At 40.8% G+C, this 26994-nt stretch overlaps 2 long non-coding RNA genes across 2 annotated transcripts in view; both read left to right on the top strand.

Annotated features, from left to right (window-relative positions):
- The window catches only part of LOC110405792, a 458825-nt gene extending 432033 nt beyond the window's left edge, over positions 1–26792 (top strand). Inside the window, exons 5-6 of the long non-coding RNA XR_002443108.1 lie at positions 22221–22396; positions 26616–26792. This is a non-coding gene — a long non-coding RNA (uncharacterized LOC110405792). The remainder of the gene's footprint in view (positions 1–22220; positions 22397–26615) is intronic.
- Positions 1564–14241, top strand: LOC110405793. The gene is made up of 3 exons (XR_002443109.1): positions 1564–1620; positions 13178–13349; positions 13452–14241. It is a non-coding gene; the product is annotated as an uncharacterized LOC110405793 (long non-coding RNA).

Genomic DNA, 26994 nt, shown 5'->3' with positions numbered 1-26994 from the left:
TTTCAATCTCTCTTCCAAAAATTTCTCTGTGAATTTGTGCTCTGCCATTTTCTTTCCCTCCTTTGAGCAATAGAAGCTGTGACATTGCTTCCAGTTCTGGTAGGAAATGAAATTAAATGCTTTCATTTTTTTAGGGGCCACCTATGTGACTCTTACGTAAAGGCCAAGAAGAAAGAATCGTTATAGTCATCAGAACATCAGAAATTCTTCTAAGCACTATCTTAAATCTGTAATTTCTTTCTAAAATTAGGCCAACCTCTTGAAATTTCATCCAGTCTCCTTCGATGCAGGACGGCTCCAGCCCTGTCTTCAGTGTCTGTAAGACCTCTCCCCCCCAGCCAAGCCGTGACCTGCAGGCAGTGAGGAAGCATCTCAGGCCTGCGTTGTCCCTCTGGCTCACTGCTGCGGAGAGGAGAAGGCAGCGTGGCCATTCTGGCTGAGGGCAGCAGTAGGTGCATGTGCAGGCTCTCACAGGCGAGGGGCTGAGCAGACAGAGTAAGCTTTCTGCTCAAATGTAAGCTGCTTTATTTTTCTTCCCTCTGAAGAGACCTTTTTACTTTTTTGCATGAGCCAGTAGCTCGAGCAAAGATGAGTTTTCTTTCAGCATCTCAGCAGATTTAAGCGTCACAATGCAAAAGCTGACAAAAGACAAGCTGGAGCAGAGAATAGTTGAGGCAATGTGAGTTTTAGGTGGCTGTTTGTGGAAATGCCCTATTCATTTAGAGCTGAATTCCAAAATCATGCCGTTTTTTACAATTTGAGAGACAGCAGCTTGTGCGTATGCGTGTAGAGGAGATTCCCGGCTCTCAAAGGCTGTTATTATGAGGCCAGACTTTCTTTGAATGCTGCCTGATGCCAGTGCAGATGAAATCAGCAGATTGTAGTGTAATGTGGTAACTGCTTACAGAAACTGGTGTGAACAGGGAGGCGGCAGCTAATCGGATTAAGGAAAAGTCTATCACAGCCGCAGCTGTCAGTGGATTTTAGCAGATTTTTTTATCGCTGTTTGTGTGGGAAAACACACGATAGAGGGAATCTAATGAAGGAGATTGAACTAATAAACAGAAGTGCTTTTTGATCTGATAGTTGCTCTTCTGAGTGAAGTACTCTGGAGAGGTTCAGGGAAAGTTTTGATGTAACTCTTCTGTAGAAGAAATAACCGGGAGACATTTTAGGGAGGGAAAGGTGAACTGATTGAAATGTTTCCTTCACATTTCAAAAAAGTTAACAGAAAAAGATTATTCTAAAATCCCAAAGCTCTACTTTAGAGTCTTAAAAAAACTCCTTGACACCAAGCATCTGTGTTGTTACTGCCCCCTCTCACCCCGCTGACACGCGCACACACATACACACAGATTTTTCTAGGAGAAAGAAAATATGCATTGTATGGGAACTGCTGAGTCACAGCCTGAACCACTGATTGAGCACCTGGAGGGAAGACCCAGCCAGCCCTGGGAGCACAGGTGAAGGCAATTCACTGTGTGACCGGAACGGGTGGAGCCTGGCTCTACCCCTCTTAGGCCTCATTTAAGGGCTGACTGCTGCTGAGGAAGGGTCTCTTCCTGGAGATCCTTTCACGTTGGAAGCTTTTCTCTGCGCACCCAGAATCTTCTGATATGGGTGAGTAATTTATTTCCCTTCCCTTGTAGCACCTTGCTATCATGCTGGTCCTTCCATTTCTTTTGTATTGCCTTTTTCATCGTGTTGATCTTTCTGATTGCTACGTGCATGTAGACTGTGACTAGGAAGAAGAGGAATGGAAATAACTGTTCCGACATATACTGTTGCAATGCATGCCCTTTGCGTTGTGCTTCTTCCATACAGCCTCTTTCAAATACGAGACTAAAGCTGACTGATGTTTTGCCTCATCCTGCCCAAGCGCTGTCTTAGCTGTGGGTTCAGTGAGTCAGGGATGTTCCTGTGACAGAGAGAATTGTAAGGCTGTAGATACGGTGGCCATCCTCCAAGACCTTCTCCCTTTCAAAGGCGCCTTGAAGTTGGACCGAAACTGAACTGACAATGCTTTGTGTGCCCAGTACCCGATGTGTGGGGCCTGAGTTTTCAGGTACCATGCTGCAGTGTGCTTATATTCAGAGCACTGTCCCTGCTGACCTTAGTTCCTTCATAAAGGAAATATCGCTGGAGACCACCAGGGAAAGCTGACTTCAAAACCTTTGCTTCATCTCACAGGAGCTGTGTGACAGGGATGGGAATTCCATTTGAGAGCTGTGTTCTCATAGAGACTGACCCTTGCTCATTTTTCCCTCTTCCTTACAGGACTGCTTAGCTCCACACAAAGATGAGTATGCGTTTTCCCCATTGAGGGTCTTGGGATCTCTTTTAAAGCTGTGGTTGAAGAACAGTCGGTGCTTTGTCCCAGTTTATGGCATAGATACATAACCCACATATCTTACAAATAAAAAATGCCGTGATTCTGAAAAGAACTAGGAGATCTGCCTTGGCTCTTCATTTTAAACAAATTGTCATACTGTAGGTATGAATCAATGTAACTAAGACAAGAATTGCAGCCTTAGTTCAGGCAGCATTTGCAGTTTTCTTGGTTTAAGTTGTAGCTTTTCATACTGGGGGAGGTTTTTATTTTATTCAGATTTGTGTCTGAGTGCTGGTTGGACTGAGTGTGCTTTAGCCATCCAATTTCTCTCTTCATCATATATTTATATCAGAACCGAGCAGTAACTAATTGAGGTTAGTTGAGGCAGAAAAGCAGTTTGGATTTGCTGGGTACTTGCTGTGAATTAGGTGTTTTCTTCTAAAAGTCGTGGCAGAATCCTTTAATCCAACATTTTTTTCCTAATGCATGCAAAACAAACTGCTGTATCAGTGTGTTCAGTCCTGGAACTAATTGGAGGGAAGAGATTTATTCTGAGCTACTAGTGAATTAGAATGGAAGAAAAAAAGACCTTGTTGAACATGTTGTTTTATTTAAAAAAAAAAAAAAGCAAAACCAATACTGAAGAAATGCAGTTTTCTAGAAGTTACTAAATTCCTCAATTGTTTTTCCTGGTTATAGTTAGAAACAAAATAATTCTTAAAGTATCCTAAATATTAAGCATTTTAGTGGCATTGCATGTTCTCCTCTTGTGTCTTGTATGCTTTGATGACTGTTCTGCAGGGAATCTGCACTCAGAGAAGTCTCTTAGGAACTATGACACTATTTCTTCATGCTGTAGAAAGCACAGAAGCCTCTGCAGCCAAGGCATTGCGGACTTTTAGGTGTCTTTGGGATGGAAGGGCAAGAGCCGCAGCTAAGAGCAGGAAATGGCAAAGGAAAATTTTGTGTTGTGGTTTGAATTGGTATGTGGAATAATGCACAGGTTTTTTTCTACTTTGGTATCTCAGTGTTGTCAAGTGGTTTTGTCCCTTCGCTGTCGTGTGGCAACCAGGTTAAAAGCAGTAGCTTATTACATTCAGACTTCATTTTAATCCAGCTCCTGTACCAGGTGCAGAGCTGGAGGAGAATTTCAGACATAGCTACATCAATTACCAGCACCTTTTTTGTAGGATTTATTCTCAGGAGTCCAATTCTTTATGTTGAGAACCCTTTATGCTGCCAAAGTGACATAAAAATATCTTGGTGCAAGCCCTCCTTTTCAAAGATAATATCTCTTTGTTCAGTGAAAGAGTCCTTGGCCTTGATGAATCCTTCTGCCTGCCTGCTCTCTTTTTCCTTTGCATGCACATTCATCCTTTTAGACTTTTTCTTCTGTTCCACCATTAAAAACAGGAAAATTGCATATATGTCATGTAAAAAATGTATGAGAGTAAGCAACAATTCACAATATTTCATGTCTTTTTGATAATAAAGCAACTAGAAATGCATAACTGAAATGAATTTCCACACACATGTTTGAAGAAGGAGAGTGTGGAGTGGGTAAATGCACAAAAGCAATCAAAGCAGGAAACATCATCTTTTTATTTCAAATGCTTCAGTGCTCAGCTCTGTTGCAGTTCCATCCCATCCCCACCTGCACAGTGCTCCAGCTTTGGCAGGTGTTTCGCTAGACCTTGTTTTCCATGAGCAAGGCATAGGCTGTGTGAAATAGTTCTGCAGGTTTTCCTTTCAAAACAAAGGTTTTTTTGCTTTCTAAATGTTCACTTCATCATGGTAGCCATGTTTGAGGAAATGAGTTACCGAGATAAGAGCTGTAAATGAGGCATTGGGTTGACTGAAGAAATGTTGATGTTATGGACTGTAATTGGCTTGTCCTGAGTAAATTGATCCTGCTAATGTGAATGGTCCATGGCAATAACTTTTTTTAACCTAGGAAAGGAATTTGTGGAGCCAAATTTGTCTTTAGGGAATGCTGATAGCAAAGCATCATCATGCACCTGTCCATGCAAATGCTAATAGAGGCAGTAGTAGCAGATCTATGGGTGTTGGCTTCCACTGGAACTTAGCAGTGCAGTGGATGTGTTCAGTATGCATTCAGTACTCAGAAATGAATTAGTCTTGGTAAGCAGAGGTGAACAAGAACATTGTAACTGGAGGATGTGTTCAAAGTGTCATGTGAGTGTTAAATATTGTTCATCCAATTCATCCTGAGTATAAGCCTCTTGAACTTGACATTGAAGTATCAAGCAATTAACATTTTGGACAATCTCAGTTCTTCTGAGGGAGCAAGGTTCCAGGTTTCTGTGGTACTTTTTGTGTATTAGCCAGCCTAAGTGCCCTAGAAACTTCATTGTCTACTAAGAAGTCTAGGAGACTAGAAATCCTCGGGAGCACCAGATACAGACCTGAGACACTGCTTTGTTTGGGGTTTTGTATTGACTGACTGACTACTTGTTCAGCTGTACCTCAAAGACAGCTAATGTCAGGAGTGCCTGGCTCCCTGGAAACTAAGACATTCCACTCCCAGGAGCCTGTAAGGTGCTCAGCTCCAAAGCATTTTCTGCAGCGAGATAGAGCTGGCAGGAAGAAACTTTCTTGAGTTTGAGTGGGACTGCTGGAAGTTGAGCTGCTCACATGAACTGTCTCACTTTTGGAGAATCACTAAATAGTGATTTAACTTTTAAATGTTTCACAAATATTTTTGCAGCCACTTATGTTCTCCATTAAGTATGTGCAAAGTATTACACAGGAGTACCTGTGTACCTGGACAAATGTTATCTATCTTGCTTTGCTAAGATCTTCCTTTGCTCAGTTAAGTCGAAGGCAAAAATCCTGTTGCCTGTAAGGAAAACAAGGTTGAGCCTTCGGAGTTTCTATAGGTATTTCTTTTAGATACTACTTTAAGGCGCGCTAATTTACCGTGTTCCAATCGTGTTCCAATCATGTTCCAAATCACACATGACAACCCTGCTTTCCTCTTCCTTCACTGTCCTGAGTGTTGCACCGTGCGCTGCCCAGGCTGTGCACGCGCTGTGCCAGAAGAAGAGCAGAAGTTGCCCCTGCTTGGGTAGCACTTGCCCACTGTGCAGTGGGATGCCCTGGAGGAGGACAAGGGGTCAGCCCTGCTGCTGTCAGGCCGGATGAGAACTGCTGCAAAGGGCCACGTGTGGTGCAGCCCAGTGCCAGGCCAGGGGCCACCGGCCTTGATTACACTGAGCCTTTGGTGTTTCCTGAGACCAGAAAAATCACCTTTGATTCTGATTATGGAAAACTTGCTCAGGAATCTGTCTGTCTGTATTCTGAGTTGCTAATGCTTTTGTTTTACCCTCCTGTGGAAAAGTGAAGATTGCGTATACACTCCAGTGGTCACAGGTAATCTTATACAAGACTTCAGAAAAAGAAGTATCTTCCTTGAATTTGTAAAAGAATGCCTCCCGGGCTCCTCCAGATTTCTGTGGAAGAAGAGAAATAAAATAGTCCAGTGTCACTCAAACACAGGGCATAAGGCTCAAGACATTAACCCTAAAAATCATAGTTCACCCAAACAATGTAGGGTTAATTTTTTGACTTAATAATATCACACACAAATACTGTCCCTCTATTAGCAATCAGCTGCATTTGTTTAAGACATTATAACCCCCTGCTGTGTGTTACAGTCCCTGTTAGCTATGCCTCCGTAACAGATTTACAGCCTGGATTAGTTTGAGCTCCTGAAGAAGAAAGTTGAAAATAAGGACCCTGACTTTGCCCTGAAAGAGGCTGGGAGGGCTCGTGCAGATGGTTGGCAGCAGCTTTAGAAATACCAGGGCTGCACGAGTATGCCTGTCTTTGCCTTATGTGACATAGATACATAAGCTGCATTCTTGAAAGTGATTCAAGGGTTTTCAAGCCTAAGTCTCATTTTCTACTAAAGATCCAAATTGCTTTTCCATCTCTTCTCTCAATAAATAAATGATCAGCTCTGACTACCCATGCCAGAACAGATATCTGCACTCTACATGCGTTCCTCACTAAATATTTCAGGAGATATCCTAGAAGCTCTTTGTTATTAAGCAGTTTTGTCATTCTGTGAACCATCAGTTATCAAACAGCAGCTTAAAGTAAACAGTACCTCTTCTTCTGTGGTAAAAAATGTAGCTGTTGTTGTAACTCACTGTAGCTGCATTGCCACACCATCTTTCTGAAGGCTTCAGTTTAGCCAGTTCTGCCTAACTCTGTAGAAGGAAGTTGCTCTCCTTTCCTTCTGTAGTGTTTCCATTGCACATTTGCATCTTCAGTTATATATATTTTAAAAAAAAAAACAACTCGAAGTATATCAAATTGAATAATATACCAGCCCACAACTGTCTGTCTCATTCCTTGATTTCTCTCCTCAGCTCTGGTCCAGACTTGGTGTTTTCATCTGTGTTCCTGCAGGACCCTTAGCAGGGCTCACCTCTCCTCCCCTCCATAACTCTGTCCCCTCCTCAAACTGCGGTGGATGCTGGAGGAGGAAAAGCCATTCAGCACTCCACAATCTTTCAGGGCACAACTCCATCAATCAGGATGGGACAGATTTATGACTCCTGAACTTGGGTCCCAATTTCCTGCACTGACATTCTGATTTGTTTCTGTGACTTCAGGGGCTTGCCAGGCTCGGTATTTGTTCACTCTCAAGGTACATGAAGGAGTGTGTTAAGCTGACAGCCTGCGACTGTCCTGCAAAGGGGTGAGGAAGGGACCTACCAGAAAGGACCGGTCTGGGAGTTCCCTGAGCGCTAAATGCGTTTTGTTGATCTGGTTTTCCAGTTCCTAGCAGAGCACCAATAATACAATGCCAGTAACGCTGCATTGTAAGGGGGCAGCATTAAACTAGAAGTAATACGAAAAGTCTGGCTCACTTTCTAATATCCATCATGCTTGTCAGATGTGTGTAAAGTATATGCCATCTTGTGTTGACAAGCCCAAAAAGCAGTTGTGATTTTGAAAACTGGAATTACATCTACTGCTGGCTATTCGAAAGGCAAGCAGCATGAAAGACCACAGAAAGGTGTGATGCTGCCCAAGGTCCGTCTGCTAGCTTTCCCTTAGATTTCTTCAGAGAAACATGGTTATTAATAAGTAAAACTTCAGAATGATGATTCTGCTCTGTAGGGCTGTACAGATAGCAAGAGAAGAGCACTTAGTATCCCAAGAATTTGCATGCTAAGCAGTAATTATTGTGAGAAGTCTTTCAGAAGTAAAATTTTGAAATAAGCTGAGTGTGAAACGTCCTTTTACTTGCATTCACAGAAACACTTATTTGAGAGATTTGCTCGTTGGAATTTCATTAGACTTGGAGAAGCAAAAACAATTTTGGTGAAAGGACTGTCATCTACATGAGTGAATGTTAACTACTGATACTGTATGCCAAAATCAGTGGAAGCTAGCATGCATGCCATTGCTCTCAAACGCAGATTCTGCTGTTACCTCGATACCCCAAAACTGTGCCTAGCATGACTTTCTTGGTGAGGATGGTGAAAGATTTGTATAATCAGTTTATTTGCTCTCAGGTGTTGCTAAATCCTGCTTTGGGCTTAGAAAGGACTGTTGTAGCGAGCCTGATCTGACCTGCATAACCCTGGTGTAGAACCTGGATGAGTTCTTATCTGTCTCAGTTCCAGTACTGTGGATGGATCAAATCTGCAAGTTGAAAGCAGGATTTACTTAAGTCAGTTCTCCATTTCCCAAAACTGAAACCAGTTTTTTCTGCCTTTGCAATTCACAATCAGACTTACTCTTATCCAGCATCCCCTTACTGGATGTGGGTTCAGAAGCAAATGCTGTGAAGGAGTTAAGGAAAGAGGATCCATTTAAATTTGTGTGTATTAGGCTTCACTGCTTTTATAGTATTTGTGTTTGTATTTGTTCAGTGGTTTCTCTTTGTTTTAAATATTTAGCGTAGGGAGATGCAAGTCATGCAGTTCACATATTGTAGTGCTCTTCTGCAAATAAGGAGGACAGATAGAACTGCAGCTGCAGTCCCTTTTTGTTAGCACAGAGGCACAAGAGGAAGTAGCAATGCAGTTCCCAGTGCAAGAAGCTGTATCTCAGTGCTGATTTCTTCTGTGATGGGCTGTCTTCCCAGAGTAGCTACAGTTAGAACAGGTCCTCTAGGTGATAGCCCACACACAAGTAAATCTTCATGTCGGGCAGCGTTTCTTGTGGGCTTCTTGGGGCAGAGGAACAGAAAACACCTCTAGCAGCTCTGCCAGTTAAGGATCCTAATGGCTTTTTATTCCTTCCCCTGGATGATTTCCCATGGCATGTAAGATGCTGTAGGGGCAATTAAAAGGGAGACTGGTTGTGATGAGAGGCCACAGCGCAGCCTGTCCTGGACAGCAGCACAGATTTGTGCAGGATTACAATCATGAGCTGAGGTTCGGTTCCCTGCTGCCAGCATGTTTCCTGCTGCTCTCCCAGCCTCTACTGTTGCCCTTGCTGTGCTGTTTTCTGAGTCTTCTACTGCCTTCTCTTTACATCCTTTACATCTTGAAGGAAAGAACCTTCAAGAAAAGGTACCCACCCCTCCAGGGCAGGTACCAAGCCAGCAGAAATGCTTTTCTAACTGCCCAGCTGCCCCCATTTGCTCTGTTCGTAGCTCAATGCACTACACTGAGAAATGTCCTTTGCAGCATGCCTGGTTCTGATTAGGGTGGGGGAGGAAGGGGAGATGGTGAGAGGCAATGGGCAAAGTGGGCACAGGGGGAGCTTGTAGTGTTCCCACAATAGAAATTTGTGGGGGATTGAGGCCAGGCTGTAGGGACCTGTGGAGAGACAAGTGTTGAACAGGCTGGGCGGTCTGCTCTGCTCTGAAGGCAGCTGTTGTCTGCAGATTGAGATGAGGAAGACTTCTGCTCTGCATGTGCCTCACGCGCAGGTAGGGCCGGGCTTGTGGACTGCCCAAGGCAAGCAGGTTAGTTGTGAGGACGGAGAACGTGCTTGCTTGTGAGTGAAATGGAAGGATAAGAATATTGTTAGTTAACATGGCTATTTACACTTGCATTTACCATTTGGTCATCCTGGCACGTGTAGCCAAGGGGCATTTCTTTATTTTGCACAGCAAAATTGTCCTGTTAAGCAAATGCTTGATGTCCCCTTAGTTGCTTCCTTAAAGCAAATATGGCACAGTTTTAATTGTAATTTAAACCAAAGTCGGATATCTTTTACAACAGAAGTTTCTTTTTGCATTAAACAATGATGAAGAGATTAATGGAGCTCTGTAGGAAGACAATTTTTGATGGAGATGAAATACTGTCTGTGCAATTTCAGATGATTGATTTTTGTTGATTAGGTACCCATCAAAGTGCAGTCAGCAATGCTCTGGGTATGATCATAACACAGTGAAGAAAGGGGCAGCTCATTATCTGAAGAGAATCAGCCTGCCATCCCACCACCCTCCCACCCCCACATTTTCTATTACTGCTTAAGCAATTTAGGCCTCACAAAACTTCTGTGCTATTTGGAAATAGGTACAATGTGTATCTCTCCCAGGCTGCTGTAAGAGAGAGTCCTTGATATGCAAAATGAGGCATGCAAAGATTTTTTTTCATTTATTCTATTTATTTTTAAAAGTTTTGAACAGCATAAATAATCCTGTGAATATTCCCTACTTTCTGTAGAAGCAGTTTGGTATAATTGGAAGAGCAGCCTTCAATTTGGCTATTCCCAGAACAGGAGTATGCTGCTAAATCATCTCTGTTATCAGCGGAGCTCTAAAAACAAGGCTATTGACCATGAGACAAATTTTGTCACAAGCTTGATGTAGGAGTCAGTTTTGACACAATGTTCTTTTCTCAAGAAAAGCTCTATTGAGAGCTGATGTATAAAAGTTAAGCAGGAGATTTTAGATTGCATAAATGAGAGTGAGACATCTGACTTACTCGAGCTTCCACTGCGCGTTAAGCAGCTCACCGTCCTTTATGTCTTTGAAAAATCTTCCATCAAACCACCATCTTGTAAAATGTGGTGGGAATATGATAGTAGGACATCATGTCTGCACGCGGTTCTTGATTTCGGTATTACAGTATATGTCCATAAATCTTCTGAAAACTCAGATGTTTTCATGTCACTCATCCTGTGCCATTGGCACCCTTGCTTTTTTCTGTCCCATAAAATCAGCGGATTCTAATTCAGTTGACAATGTTTTGTTGACCTCAGAGAGATCTGCTGGAAGAAATCTTAAAATGTCTCTTTATACTGGCAGGGAAGTTTTGCCATTCCTGGCAGCAAGGCCATCATGCACTGAAGTGGCTTAAAATCACTGGGATCTACCTTTGTGCAAGCTTTGAATCTGGTTTTGCCAACTGCATTTTGGATTCATATTGTACAAGACTAACTCCTAACAAAAGTGAAAGCTTGTGTCAACTCAGCACTACTGCTGTGGATTGGGGATTTTGAGAATTTATTGCAGAAATGAGTTTGTGCGAATATTTATGCTTCATTAGTTACCCACTGGTGTGGAACATAGTATGGGAACTTTGTACTTACTGATTTTCTCAAGTTAAACTGCCAAACTGTTCTTGACTGATATTCCCATATTAAGTGTGTGCAGCTTTTAACACTTGACTTAACAAGTGCCTTTAATTTCACTGAACATAAGTTATTGATCATGGTGCTTGTTGCCTGGAAGCTCCATTCCTGATTGTTAATTGAGCCATTGATTTTTTTAACGCTATCATTAACCAAAGGGTGAGTGCCGTATTGCAAAGTGGTCTGCTCGGAGCAGGGAGGGGAGTGGCACAGCTAACCAAGAAATACCTTTGGCACACCGACCATAGCTGAAATCTGTTGTTGACTTTAGAGAAGAGAGGATTGCACTTGATATGGGTTTGATTTAGCAAAAGTAAGGTTGACAGGAAAGTTCAGCAGATTTCAGGGATGCCAGATCGGGCCAGATGTTTGGTACAAGTTCTGTGTGTTAGCGTGCTTATCGTGACGCTAAATGCAGCCCAATAGGCCGTACTGCTAAAAAGTTCATCTGTATAAACTGAGACTTGGTCTCAGAGAGCTCAGAGATGGCAGCCGGGCAGCCTTCCCCTCCACACAAGGAACTCGCCTCTGCCTGCAGCTCGCTGCTCAAACCGCGCTGATGCCAGTGTGGTCACACCGACTGACACCAGCCAGGGCTTTATATTCCCCGTTACCACATTAACTGGAAGGTGTGTACTTGACAAGTGAGCACGCCAACAGCAGTGCCAGCTCTGACCGTGAAATGGAAAGCAATTTTCCCATCTCAGAAGTATAACCTGATGACGGTGAGGATAAGAGTAGGAGTTAAGGTGAATAATGGTGCCTTTGGTAGGACGGGGGCAAGCGTAATGCATACACACATTGTACTTATATGTCCAGGATGTTGTGGATATGACCCCAAACTGAATTTTGTGATGTACAGTTTCTTATGTATGAAGGTATGCAGTAAGCAAGTATCAATTTAATTACAACTGCCTCGTTATCATGGAACTAGCATTACTATCCATGAGGTCTTCCCAACTACTTACAGACTTCAGAGAAAGTCACCTCTGCTCACTAAAAGCCTTCTACTTATATTCTGTCATGCACGGCTTTTATGATTTTTAAATGGAATAAAACAGACAAACAATGTCTCAAAGGCATATGATGGAATTTATTTTCCTCTTATCTTTTGGACATTGTTTTTATGAGCACATATCACGGTATTCAGAAGCAAACTGTTTCTTCTGAGCTGTCTTACAGATTTACATGGTGACTTTAAGTGGCATGAGAGTAGATGCAGTCTTGATAGTTTGAAAGGATTCATTATTGCTGTCCTTGTAGGATCATATCTAAAGAAATAACCTATTAGAGTAGAGGCTACAGCAGAGGTGCTCATATTCACGAACCCCTGCAAAACACTATTGCAGTTTGACAACTGTGGTAAGGAAGTATTCATGAGTTTACAGTTCGAAAGCTTTGACTTCTTTGTAGTTCTCCAAACAGTTTCCAGAAACTATTTTATGACAGTTTTAAAAAACTTCAAAGACTTACACTCTTGGGTATACCAGCTTTCTCTGGAAGACAGGAGTGTGGAGAGAGGTCTCGCAGAGGTAGTAATGATTCAGGTGGCATCAGCTCTCCTCATTTCCTGACCTTGTGTGGCTGACAGTTTTAGTGAGGATGGAAACAATGCTGATTTCTGAAGACTGTCAAGTGCGAGCAGTTTTCTGCTGAGTTGTAGGAGGCTGGAGATCTATAAACCTTTTTAAGTGCTAAGAGGAACGAGAGGGCATTGTTTTCATTGCAGCTGGTCTGTGAGTCAGAAAGAGAATAGTAACTATTGGGGGATGGACCTCTGCAACCAGGCTAAGCTTTATTTATTAACTAGTAAAATTTCTTAAAAGGAGAGTGAGCATGCAAAAATTGCTTAGGTCTGCTGCTGTGGACAAATAAATATGAATGCAGAAAGTATTATAATAACACAACATTAAATTATATTGCTAAGGCAACACAAGTTCTTCTACTTTGAAAAATGGGCATAAATGTGAATAGCATTTCAAGACTATCCAAAACTAAAATTGTTATTACTGGAAAGCAGCGCTCCACAAATAAATCATTGGCTGCAATTTTTCAAAGGATTTGTCTGGCTTAGGCTATGATGTTTCTGTATTATCTCCTTGGACCTATTCCCAGCCCAACTGGCCACAGATTTTATCATTCAAGATGTATTTTTTTGAAATAAGAAGTCAAATATGAAACTAGTGATGTACCCAGTTGGCCCTGGGTGGTCTGAAATTTCGCCCTAGGACTTTATTACTATTTAGTCCCTAGCATTTGCTGTTTTTTTTTTAGGAGAAGTCTGTCAAACCAAATGTACTGAGACCTACTAGAGATCCAGATACTTTCTTTATGCCTAAAAGGAGGCTGAGGAGGTGCAACTACTAGCGAACACTTGGAGGTCCATCCTGTTTGAGCTTTAGCATGTTTGCCAGCTACCTTTCAAAGCAGTAACTGGGAGAAAAGGGTATAGTGCACTCCTGTGGTATTTCATCTATGAGATACCATTTGCCTACCTCCATTTTAAAATGTATATTTCTGTCTTTTTGTGTTTGTGTGTGTTGAGCAGAGGCACAAAGAAGAATTTTCAGGGCAGCACATCGCAAAGTAACAAATTTCATTTCCAAAACGCTTGTCGCTTCCATGATGGTCATACGAAGATCTCACATTTCTGGATGTTTGGGGTCTGTGGTCAGATGTGAAAGTGGAAATAGTGCCAATTGTGTGACTGCTCCAGCCAAATCCTGCCCCTTTGAAACAAGAGAGGAGAGAAGAAAGATGCTCACTTTAGGGGCCTCCGCTCCTGTGTTGGCAGAGGCAGCACTTGGACTGTGAAAGCAGAGAGGTGTCTTTATTTGGGTGATGTTTGCAGATGGATGGCAATATTTAAGCTACCGTCTTCCAGCTAAGAATAATGCTGCACTGTGTCCAGAACAGCATCAAATACGTCAGCTCTTTCGGAGATGAAGTTCTTCATTAAGCTACAAGATATACTTACTTATTGCAATCTTATGGGACACCTTCAAGATTTTCACTTACAGAATAGCTTTCCAAAATTCCAGAACCCAGGCCCTCTGTGAATTATGGATGTCTCCCTGAAGACTTGATAGGATTAGGTTGTAAGGGCTCTTGTAATACTATGTTAGTTTTTTCCCTATGAAATGTCATGTTTATAAAGTTTCCCTCTGCTGAACATGTGTGTACTTGCAGATCCTGGCTGGAGAAGTCAGACTCAGTCAATGGCATTCACAACTCCTTTGTCCCCCTCCACCCTGCTGTGTTCAAAATAAAACAAAAACCAGCCTGACTCTCCGTCAGTTTGACTTCTGTCCATGCAACGTTATTAATTGATCCTGAGCGATCCAGGGAAGGACACTGGCACTTTGATTCTCTAATTTGACCTGTCCAGCTGGAGAAATAAGTTCCAAATACTGTCTGTAAAGTTAATATGAACAGCATACAGAATTTCATCCCACCAAAGGGATTTGTTTTTAAGCTTCTCTGAACTCCAGTATCTGGACGAAAGCTCTGGTGTTTAGAATTAATGATGTCTTGGGTTAGCTCACACAGCTTGCAGCGCTCTAGGTACTGCGGCTTGATGACTGTCACTGTTGGTTGGGTCAAGGATAGCTGCCACAGACATAATCGGCACGTTTCCTCATTTTATCAGGCTGGTGCAAGAGGCAGTCATTTTTCCAGGGGACAGAATTAATGGGTGAATGTGCTGTGGGGCTGGCACACGCTGCCTCCAGTTTAATAGCTGAATTAGAATCTTTTTAAAGCCTTGGCACCAAGAAATGTGATTTCCCGATGCTTAGGGCTAATGCTGTGGTAAGTGCTGGGAAATCTTGACTGATAGTGCTAAGAGTTAACAGAGACAAAAAATGAAGCACAATAAATCTTATATGAAGTGTCTGGCTATGTATGAATTACATATGTGCATATATGTATTGGTTTGAAAGGTTTGTTCACATGCAGAGAGATTAATTATACTTTAACCCACACTTAATAGGATCATCAAATCTAGTATTTTTTCACTCAGTATTTCATCATTGCTCCTAGTGGCCAAGCTTGCTTAGGGGGGAAGATTTATAGCCACTGTGCGAGAAACTGTATCAAATAAATAATGGGGGCAAATTAAAAACATTGATTAACTGTCATTCACTATCCTGTAATCTCTTAATGACAAAGGTCTAATTTAAGAAAGTTCAGAATCAGGATTAAATTCTTAGTTGCTATTATTATTACATGCATTCATTAGATTCTGGAGGAATTCAGTAGAGATTAAAAAGGCACCTGTGAATTAAGACCAGCCATTAATGGGGAAAGTTGAAGGGGCTTATCCGCATTAATGGCATTTTTCTTATTCAGATAGACTAATTCATGGAAGCATTAGACTTTACAGGTTGTCTGTGTATTCATGGATTTTGTCTGTCTAGTTTATCGTCAGAAAATTTGTAGAGCACTTGGAAATATAATCATAGCCACTGTATTGCTTTCACTAATCAGAGGAGCAGAAAGCTAATTAGAGAGTTTCACAGGGCAGTTGAAAGGGATAAGATTCAGTCAGTTCTCCAGTCAGTCCAAAGAGATAAAATGGAAGGAGAATGGGAGAGGAGGGGAGAAAAGCAGTGTTTGGTTTAATTGGCCTGGGCATGAAGCTATTTATATTTAACTCTGTGAGTTTCAGACTGGCCTCAATGTGCGAAACCTAGGATGGTCACTGACCCTTCTGAACCCGTGGAATTCCCTCAAATATGTGAACAACCCCCTTTATTAGCTTACTTGAGTATTTGAGTAAGAACAGAGCCAGGCACTACCATGCTCAAGTGTTTTTTGCAATTTCTTGCCTTCTTTCAGTGATGCGTATGCACCCTGTGAGTCAGGAGCACAAGGTCTGTGTTTGCCAGCTCCAGTCACGTGTTTGGCTCCAAGACACCACAGCCCACCACTGTGACAGCTTCACTGGTTAAAGCTGTGGAATAGCAGTGGCATCTTCTGGGAAAATCCAGCGTATAAAAGTACAACCAGAGTACTTCAGTCTGTGCCGTGGTGATGATGGTAGAGCTTCCCCACTGCTGTGAGCTTGATGTCAGCACCTTCCAGCTGCAAGTACCTGTTTCATTACAGCTTCAGTCCTACAGAGAAAGACATGGGATTGGTCATGTCCAGGTCATCATGGAGAAATCACTGTCCTAGCATCATCCAATGCCTGATGCTGAGATGAGCATTGTCTAACGCACAGGTAGCCTTGCAGAAGTGAATTCAAAATCATGTTCCCCTCTTGAATATTAGATTCTGTTTTTCCTAATAAGGCACTTGCCTATGATCTTCAGCCCCTCCTCTTTTGACATTTCTAAGCCAGTTTCCTGATGTTTAGCTTTCAGTAAAGAGGCCATTATTCCTGCAATCTATCATTATGAGGAGTGCTGCCTACTTCACAGAAGCTCTTGCTGCCTAACTGGAATCACTCGATGATTTGGATCATTAATATATTGCAAAATGACAATAAGAACTGAAGTGAGGGGGCAGGCAGACATAGAGTGCTGATGAAGATGTATCTGCTCTGCTGTCAAAATTCCACTTACAAATATAGGAGCAACCATTGGATTTCTCTTAGCTAGAAGGTGAAGCTTTAACATACCTAAAGAGTATTGATTGTTAATGCTGTTGGTCTGTTTGGGAGTACGTTGAGAACACCTGAGTCTGCTTTGCCTCCAGTTTTTGTTTCTGAATTATAGTGTGAACTCTTTTTAATCATTCTACCACCAAGGTGTTTTCCTTTCTTGAAGCTTTGTTTGTTGTTACGTTGCGCTGTAAAGCACTTCTTTTTCTAGGTCTCTTCTACCTTTGGCATCATTTTGAGTTTGGCTGCTTCTCCTTTTTCTGAAAAAGAAAAAAAAAAAAGGTATTGCTCTTTAATTGGATTTCATACTACCAATGATGTTTTTAAGAGGATGCAAGCCTAGGAGCAGTGGTAGTTCATCTCCTCATCTGCGGCAGCAGCACTAATCTTGTACACATTGGCATGCATGCAGGGCAATAAAAAGTGACATGGAGTAACGTTTCAGTGAAGAATTGTATGCAGCGGAGCCAAATTCTGTCATTTAAGGCTTTCTGTGAGGTGTGATTTATTCTCATTTGCAAGCTTTGTTGAGAGAGAGAATGTGTGAGTGTTGGGAATTATGCTTATACTTTTTAAGCTCTGCTAGTGACTGCAGGTGTCTGCGCATTCAGGTTCCCAACTTGGCATTCCAGAAAAGCTCGATTCTTGGCACATGCACTGTCAGCTTGTTTAGAAAAGCTGGACCTTGAGTAGGAAGGATCTCAAGTAGAACACCACAAATCACTGGGTTTGAAGAAGAGAGCTGTAAGTGACTGGCTTGGGTATCGGGCTCTGATCTAGCAAAAGAGCTTCTGAAAGTTCTGTACAGTTTTTTAGGACGTAGAAATCTTTTTTTTTTGCTCCTAGAATAGGAAGTGAGGGCTGATGGGACAAATCACTTCACTTTTCACATTATTAGTCTTCTGAAGGCATAGATCAATTGCCCAGAGTGGTTTCTTCCTTCTTAGAGGCAAATATATAATCTTATTAATGATAATGTTTTTTTGCCAACAGCATGATATTCTGTATTGTTCAGCTTAATAATCAGCGTGAAACCTATTAACTGCGTAAGATATGGAGCTGGAAATCTGGGGTGAAATCTTTGCCACTTGGAAATATTAACTAACGTGTTTGCAGTACTGCAATCTCCCACAGTTAACGTTCTGGCAATTACAGAGATACAAGCTTTGAAAGATAAGCTTTCTGTTTTGCACTGTACCCATGATTTACCCTGTAGTCAAAATCCAAAGTAAGCCTTTTTGGTAGTTCCAGAAGCTTGGAAGAGTTTAATCTAATTTAATTTATTTTGATTGTGAACGCTTGGGAACTTCCTGGTTCTGACTGAGCCTAGCAATGACTAAATCCTCACAGCATCTCTTCTCAAGCAGTGCTGATTTGGGGGGCAGTAAATCAATTACCCAGCCAAAGATTTCGCCTTCTTGTGTTTCAGTGTTTCTGTATTTTGTGTTCCTTCACTGCCATTTCACTTCTGACTAACAAGAATGTGGAATTAAAGTTGGTTTTATCAGCAACTGTGAATGTTTCTGCTTAGAGTCAATTTTCCTTTCTTTGCACGTGCCTGTCTCAGTTCCTCAATTGTGTTGATGAAAGTTTGAAACTTCCCCTTCACGAGAGGTCAGTGAAGCTTGTAATTTGTCACTTCAAGACATCAGTTCCTATAGCAAATCTCTCATTAGATTTTCCCTGTGCATATCAGAGGTTGAGGTCGTATGGCCCCAGGTTGTCTTGTCTCCGAGGGGAGCGTTGGCATTGGAGTATTTGATTGCTTCACCACGGCTATGAATTTGAAGAAGTCAATCTCTTCTGGTTTGCACTCCCTCTAAAGCATATTGCCTCCTCTGCACAATTTAACAGTGATTGGCTGTTTAAATAGCTTTTGAATAAGTTTGTTCTTAAATGTGTTTCCCCTAGTTCTCCTCCATGTAGTGTGGAGTTTGTGCTCTGAGTAGCTTACTGGTTTGCCCTGATGCTTCTCATGTCCTCTGCTCCTTTTAATCTTATTTTAAATGTAGCAGTAAATAGTTAGGGAAAGTCATTTACACTTTCACTTCTGCTACTGTGAAAAGAATTGAAGCTTATCATTGTGCCTGGAAATCCACTTGTGACGTCCCTGTTAAAACCATTCTGCTGTCTGCCAAGACATGAATCTCTCTGTAATTACTTTCCCAAGTTGTTCTGGTAGGAAGGCTACCTGCAGTCTCTCCATGACGTGTTTTCTCCTTGTTCTTCCAGTAGACTTCAGCTTGCTGAGGCCTCTCACTTTGGATTCCTTTACTCTGCAGAAATGAGGCAGTGAAGGTGACTTTCCACGCCCTTATGATTTTTCTGTTGAGTGGTTGTTTTTTTTATGTAAGTTTGGGTGATTTAGTTGCCAAACACTCTCCTCAGTAAGCAGTCTCTCTGCAGCTTTGGCTTGTTTTTTTCTGTGCAGGCTTCAGAACTGTGGCTTTCAGTGGAAGACCATGGCCATCGCAATTTTTCACTCGCTTTTAATTTCTTTAGTTGAAATTGAGATTTGCGAAATCACCCCGCTCTTCTTTCTTTTGCATGGAATTTGAATTCACTTTTTTTTCTTGAAGAAGCCCAGTGATTTTAGCGTTTGATGGAAAGCATATCAATGAATTAGATTGCTAAATCGTTCACACAAACTGCAGTATAGTCTCAAAATATCAATTCGTAATATAGCTGATATCTGAAAAATAGAAATACAGCTCCAACTTCCACGACAATGCTGTGCTTACCCTTTCGGGTTTTTTTTTTATTTCTCAGAGCCTCTGTGCATGTTGTGGCAGTGTCTGGGTGCAGCACTGACATCCATGTGCTTCCTGCAATCTGGGATTTGCAGTCAGAAGCACCTAGAGCCCCAAGGGAAAGTTGGCAGGGGAGGAGACTTGGAAAGTGATGGGGAGGCAGCCCCTGAGGGAGAGCACTGTAAGCTGCTTGTCTTGCTCAGGGTGCTGAGGCCTAGGGACACAAGGGGCGCATGTGCATGCCCTGGAAGGGGAAACAGACGAGGTGAGAAGCCTTGTGCCATAGGTGCTGAGGTGAGAGAAGCAAAACTGACCGTCAGACAGAAGCATTTTGGTGAGCACGGTGTCTGTTGAGTGTAGGCAGCAGAACAAAGGAGCGGACGCATTTGTTGGAGAGGTGCGGTGCCCCACCACCCCATAGCTTGAAACAGGAGGAGGCTGTCCAGAGCCTGCAGCTGGAGCTGGTCCAGCTCAGCCCTGCTGCACATTGTCAGGAGCCTCAGCTGAATCAGCACGTGGCACCCCTCCAGCTCACGGAGCTGGTGCTTTGTGCCTAGAGGTTAACGAAGGACTCATCTGGAAGGCCTGGAGCTGCCGGTGATGCCGGTCTGGTTTCCGTTGGAGTGGGATGGCAGCATGAGATGATTGGGCAAATGTAACACTTGCTGTAGCAAGAGTATGAAGAGATTTATTCTGTACGCATTTTTCTGCCCAAAAAGCACTTAAGTGATGAGAGGAAAAAGTGTTTTCTGAGGGAAAGGAAAATGTAATGATCAATGAAAGATTTGGGGCCTGCTGAGGCACTGGATACTGATTGTCCTTATCTTTTTAATTGCGAAGTAAGGAATCAGTTTCTATCCATTAATTTTTCATGATCTGGTCACAATGATTACAAGAAAGACTGTAAGCATTCACTATACTAATCCATAGCTGTTGTAAATGTACACAGAGAGATAGTACTGGTCCTGTTGGCAGGTATTGTAGCTGTGCAGGTCGGGTGCCAAAGAGAGGGCAACGCTCTTTGACCTAACAGGCTGAAGTTGAACTTCAGTGCTTTTGGTTTCCTTTGAAAATCCTTTGCAAAACAAAGCATATTTGACTGAACATGTTGCATAGTCTTTGTATCCTTGTATTAGAAGAAGTATAATAATTTAATAGTATTTTAAAAAAAACCCTAAAGTAACATGACATTTGTCACTAAGCAGAGAGGCAAACTATTTGTGTTTCTAATAGGAGCCACTGGGAAAAGAGAGATTTGGGGAAAAAATCAGCCAGAGGGAATAGACTGATGAAAGCTGTAAGTTCTAAGAAGGTTTTATTTCCTTGTTGCATTGTAGTTCCTCTGGGTAAGCGAGTAAACCTGACAGTTCAAACTACATTTTTCTCAATATCTCAAAATTCACTCAGCCTCCCATGTTTCTAATTATTTTTCCACCTGAGAATCAGCTATTTTGTTTCAGGCTGCAGCAAGGAAAAAAAGATGCATCTTTATTACCAGGGTCAAAGAAGAAAAAAAATAAAGAGAAAAAACTCTTCGCATCCTTGATAGCATGCAGCATTTTGTTTCAGTTTCCCTGTTTTAACTTGGGTGATTACAGTAAGCTGTTAGCACTTGGAAGGAAGGAAAAAGGAACTGAGTCCTTTTCTTTGCCCTGTCAGATGAGTAAGCTCTCTTATTTAAAACTCATTGATTTTTATAACGTTACTATATAATAAGTTCAGGAGATTTTCATCAGCAATAGAATCCAGTAACTTGGTCTTGAGAACTGTGGAAACCATGAGCTTTAATTGCAGTTCTTTTTCAGAAAGCATAAGCTTTAATTAAGTCTCTAAGTAAGCAGCCTGTTACATTTTCCTTCTTTTTACACAGTGACAAGGAAGAAAATAACAGATTTTTGACCTATTCCCATTTTTGTTTTTCCTTTCCTTTAAGTCCTTGATGTCTTGAAGAGTGCAGTCTAATGAAAGAAAGAATAAAAATATGATATCCAGAACAATAGCTTAATGGTTCACTTGATCTGTGCAAATTCTGCTGTCATTAAATGCAGGAGGAATTTCAATGGGAAATGCACAAAATGGATACAAACTCAAATAGCCATTATTAAATGTTTTGGATTTGTTGTTTAATAGCAAAGATGAGGGACTGGAGTCTAAGACTGGTAGTCTAAGGACAGGCCATCTGAACGCAAGGAATTTGCAAACAGTAGCTTGAGAGATTATTTATAGGTATAATTTATAACCAACCTTCAGAAATGCAACCTTGTAATATTGAAATAGGATTATTCATAGAGCTAAAAGCTGTTCAATAAGGTCAAGGCTGAAATATGGAGATAATATACTCTGTAGTTTTGCTCGGTCCTAGAACACCTTACAATACAAGCTTACACTGCTTCTGGCCAACCTTCTGTGGAGCTGTCCTGTTCGCTGCCTTTTTCCTAGAAGACTGTTCTAGTCTGGTGAAGGAACGGATGCTCCAAGAGCTAGGCGCGAGGGTACTTGGTGTTGTTTGCAGATGTTACACTTCAGGATTTTCACAGACCCCTAAAAGATATCAATACTCTACAGATAGTAGTGAATATGTGTGATTACTGGATAGTGAACCTTAAGAAAAGATCTAGTAAATTTCTTAATGAGAAAATCTGTGGAAGCTGGGCCAGTGTTCTATGAGGTCTTTTTTTCCGATCTCCCATCCCCTTTACCAATGAGAAACTTAAAAGAAAATTAACTGTAAATCATGACAGAAATAAGTTTGTCATAGATATCAAGCCTACTTCTTTTCCTTTCACCTATATTTTCAAAAGTCAATTCTGTAATCTCAAATATAAATAAATCAGTCAAAATATTCACCTTGATATCTTAGTAGCAGATTTAATGTACTCTTCTGCTTCATTAGACCAGTTAAGCAGTTTTCCCAAATAACTACATTAAGAAATGAAAATTCCTTTTTCTTTTGTGCTTTCAGAGGACAGACTGCCATTTTAAACTCAGTTACGCCAAAGATCTAACAACTTAGTCCAAAATATGAAGCTTCTGAAATGTAGAGGGTGTGACAGTGGAAGATCTCTGATCCATCATTGAATTATTTGATCAACTTCAATCAAGAGAAGCAAGCAAGATTCACAAGATGTTCCTTAGTAGGTAAGATAATTAATTTATTACATTCTTTTTATCATCTAAGAGCAAGAGAAACTGAGAAATTCATGGATGTAGAAGTTGAGCAGAGATCAAGTTCTGTCATTTCATTTGTACACCAAGGAAGACAGAGTTTTTGCTAGTTTTAATGTCTGTGTTTGAACCACTGCTTCTTATTACAGTGATTGCGATGTGATCCAGTATGTCAGAGAGTTGACAACTTCTTCTTGTACCTTGTCCATTTTGTGTCCAGTATTTTGCAGCGCTACTGCAGCAGAGGGTTGTCTTACTGAATGGGCTCCTTCATATGCAGTTTAGCATCAAGTGAAAACAACTATCCTCTTCAGCAGATATAGAAAAGAGTTGTCTGATCATCCTTAGAAGAGGCCAGTTCATATCACGGGATGATCTGGTCCCAGATGTTTCTGTGCTTAAAGCTAAACTGTCTCCATCCCTTCCTTCTCTCCACGGTAGCTGGTTTGGGGAAGTTATTCTTTACAATTCCGTGTAGTTAGGAAAATGAATACTTTTAATAAGTATTCTTCAGTCTCCTTTCAGCAATGAAAGCTCGAGCAAGAGTCATTTTGACAAAGGAGATGTTATTTGTTGTTAGCTTTTTTTACTTTTTCCAGAGCTTGGCTGGGTTGAGTGATAGGTCAAGATGGTTGGCCTTTCCTCAGGAACTTCCTTCTGTCAGATATTTAGTAACTAACTAATTAAAGAATCTTCTTGCTTTTTCAAGCAGCTTCAAATGTCTAGATATAGCAGCCACTGGGAATGCAAATGCCAAAGTACGTCAAAGAAAAGGGTTTCTGTAGTTGGTTGGAGGGGCAATTTTGTTACTTTCTGTGTGGTCTATGTGCTTAGACTGTAAACAGGGAAATAACTGCTACAGTCAAAATAGATCACTTGAACATTTCCAAATAAGACTTTTCGATGAGATTCTCTTTCAATAGATTATTAAGGGAATATCTGCAGAAATAAGATTTTCTCTCCATTTTCTGTTTTCTGGAGGAAGGAGAAAAGATGAGAAAAGCAGAACTAAAGCCAAGTAAGGTAAACTTTACTGACAAATACTATAAAACTTTACTGGCTTAACTGAAAATGCTGCCAGTGTCAGCTGATGGAAGGAAGACTTGAAGTTGTCTAACAGTAACCTCTTCATTTCCTTTGCATTAAAAATATAATATGAGATCATTACTCTCTTCTAGAATTTGAAAAGGAAACAGCCTTTTAGCTCTTACCCAGTGATTTAGGTAACAACCATTGCTCTGAGTTTTCTCAGATATTTGACATTTTTTAATGAGTCTCTCAGACATTTCATTTTCTTTGTAAGTGCCAATTATCAATCTAAGGTAATGGTGGATAGTTTAACATGAACTGTCACGGAATTTTATAAAATTAACATGTCTACACTGTGTTCTCCCAGCAAAGTTAGAGAAAGATTACAAGAAAATGATATTGTCATTTCGTTTAAGTGTGTGTTGCTATTCCTTGTATCTTGCTATTCCATGTTACTTATTTCTTATACTGGCAAGTACTGTCTGTCATTGTATTGTGCCATTACTTTGTTGTGCTTGCTGTTGGGCAGTTTGTTAGTTAGATGGCCTAAAAACTTCAGTTGTCAAGTTGGAGGGGATATCTGTGCATAGTTGAAGTGATGATTTTTCCCATTGTGACATTACCCTAACGTGATGCCAAATAAGATTTCAGTCACAGTTGATTGTGCAGACATTTTAGATGTGATTCCAAGTTTTCACTTTTTCAGTCATCAGTGGAAGATGTAGTGATACCCTAAACTGCTGTCACTTTGAAGTATATTCTCAAGTTGTCTGTACGTTCAGGGTTCCCACTTTCTCTCCAAATCATCAACCTTATCTGTTATCATTTTTTTGTATTTAAATTTAAATCTGAATTCACATTCACAAAAAACTCTGCTAGCTCCATAAGCACATACCTGTGTTCATTTGGATCACATGGCACAAACATTGCCTGTGAAAACCTGATGGGCTCTCCTGAAGCAGCAAAAGGACCTTGCTGCACATTGACAACATCAGTAATAGTCAGAGGACCGTGACTGGGTAATACCGGCTATTGTTAATCCAGATGGACAGACAGACCGGGCTCAGATTTGGTCACGAATACTGATTCTAGTTTCCAGCACTACAGAAAACCTCTTTTGAACCGAGCTGTGTCAGGAAAACCAATATTTCTTTCCAGTAGTGTTGATAGCTCTTCAGCAACACTAATTAATGAGCATTCAGTTTCCCCTGCAGCAACAATAGATTTTCTCTAGACTTTTTAGGAAATTTTGGCTTCTCTTGTGGCTACCCTCAATTATTCTTTTGTATTCTGAGATCTGTGTCAAAATAAATCCTCTTCCCTGCAGGATACTTAAGGGTTGATGGAAGTATAGTATGTGATGGTTGTATTCCCTGTCAGAATCTACCTGAATAAATAATCACTGTCCATGATTTTGCTTTTTCTAAGTAATCTCACCCCAGCAAGTAATTTAACTGAAATTTACAATTTGGCAATATTCAAGTCTGTCAAAATTCTCATCATTGAGAATCTCATCATGTTTTGGTTGTTTGTGTTCATGGGTTTTTTCTTTTTTTTTTTGTAATGTGTCTGCATTGTTCTTTGAAGAGGTAGACAGCTTTCTAACTTTCTCTTGTATGGTAAAAAAACAGGCAGTTTGAAATGGCTGCAGTGCTAGAAACTAGAAAGCTGTAGAAAGAGAATAAGTAACAGATTGTCCTTTAAGAACTGGCAAACTAAACTAAAATACAGAACTGTACAGAACACAAGGAGGAGTCAGTGGGATTCAGAGTAAATCTGCTTGATTAAAAAAAAATTAGAAGAGGCTCATGTTAAGCATTTCTTCATTGAAGAGTTGGAAGATTGAACACTGAGCAAGCCTTTGGATCTAGGGGAGACACTCAGAGCTCTGTCTGCTCGAGTACTCTAAAAAAAATGTTTTCCTGAATCATGATCTCAATCCCGGATGATGCTGATTGCTTGATTGAAGAACTACCCTCTTTTTGGAAAGTAAAGAAATTTCAGTGAGAACTGTAAGCTTAACTCCTCTGTAAATCAGAGCACGTGCATCTCCTCAAACCAAGGAATGGATCTACATTTCAGTCACCATTACAAGAACACCATTACCATCTGACAAAATCTGGCCTTCAAATTCTTATTTTTCACTGAACGTTTTGTAGTGTTATGCAAGCAAGAAGAAATTGATCTGTTCTTGCTACGTAGATCATATAAATACCATTTCAGGTACCTAGCGAAAATTAGTAGCAGTGATTAGAACCATGGGATAATTCAGGTTGGAAGAGATCTCAGGAGATAATATAGCCCAAACTCCCGCTTAAAGCAGCGTCAGTTATGAGATTAATGTGCTTCCAAGTACTTTCTTTTTATACTTCCCAGCAGATCACAGGTTAATTCCAGCAAACTGATAATTTTGCCAAGTGCCAATCATTTCTTTAGAAGTTCAGCTATTATCACTTTCATATGCTTTTAATTCATGGGTTAACTATGGGAACTCAGTAATGCATAGTGACAATTCTGTAGACCTTTAAAATATTACACTCATTATTATACTAACTTTCCTCAGTTCCAACAAGTGCTAGAAATACTATTGTTATGGTAAGTTATGGATCCCCAATGGAAGCGTTTAATTTCATGGCATGTTAAAGGTTATAACAGACTATTAAAAAAAGAGAACAAAATCTTTCTTTTCCACACCCCCCAAAAAAAGAAAAATGAAAAAAAAAAAAAGGACGAAATACTTAGTGGTGTTTCTCTAAGAGTGCAATGTATGAAAACCCCAATCTCGAGATTTTTTTCAAATAATACATTCTTCAGGGGCTAACCAAGAGAATGGTGTGGCTATACTTTTTAGCAAATATTGACTGTCATTTCTAATTCAGAAGAGATCAGTGGCAGCAGATGAGAAACAAAGCTAATGCTGAAGTTGGAGAGTATATGATTTTCCTTTCATCATTCTTACTAAAACAGCAAAAAAAAAAAAGAACAGTTAATCACAAACATCAGCATAATCATTATAACCTAAGTGCACGACCTTGTGGAGGCTTGCTCACTGCTTAGCTCACTTGAGTAGTCCTTTTGGTTTAAAACCATGGATAAGGCTGCAGCATTTGTGGTGGGCTTTTGAAAGCTTTCAAAAATGTAGTTAACCCTGTGTGAACTGCAGGTTTGGCTGAGCGTCTGAAAATACCTCTCCGTGCCACTAGAAGCGATGGAGCACAGCTGCTCGCTTTTCACCTCCAAAACCTGTGGGTTTTGTTTGCAGCCCTACATCATAAGTACTTACATTGGAGAACATAACTGAAGATGAGAGATGAATTTTGTATAAAGGTAAATAAGTAAATAGACGAAATATTTAAAAACTTGCTACTTTATTTTGTTGCGCATGTACCTGTTTCATTATCCATCGCAGCCAACTGGAACCTATCCATTGGCTTTATCAGATATTGTGCTGATTCTGGGAACTACAGCCATAAGTGAAAGATCTTACAGAACTGCAGATTTCTGAATCTTGCAGCTTTTGAAGTAGCATTAAAAATTATTTT

This window comes from Numida meleagris, chromosome 13 (assembly GCF_002078875.1).
Source record: "Numida meleagris isolate 19003 breed g44 Domestic line chromosome 13, NumMel1.0, whole genome shotgun sequence".
In the NCBI taxonomy this organism is placed as follows: domain Eukaryota; kingdom Metazoa; phylum Chordata; class Aves; order Galliformes; family Numididae; genus Numida; species Numida meleagris.
Note: the sequence above shows the minus strand (reverse complement) of the source record. Positions and strands in the feature narration are given on the sequence as shown.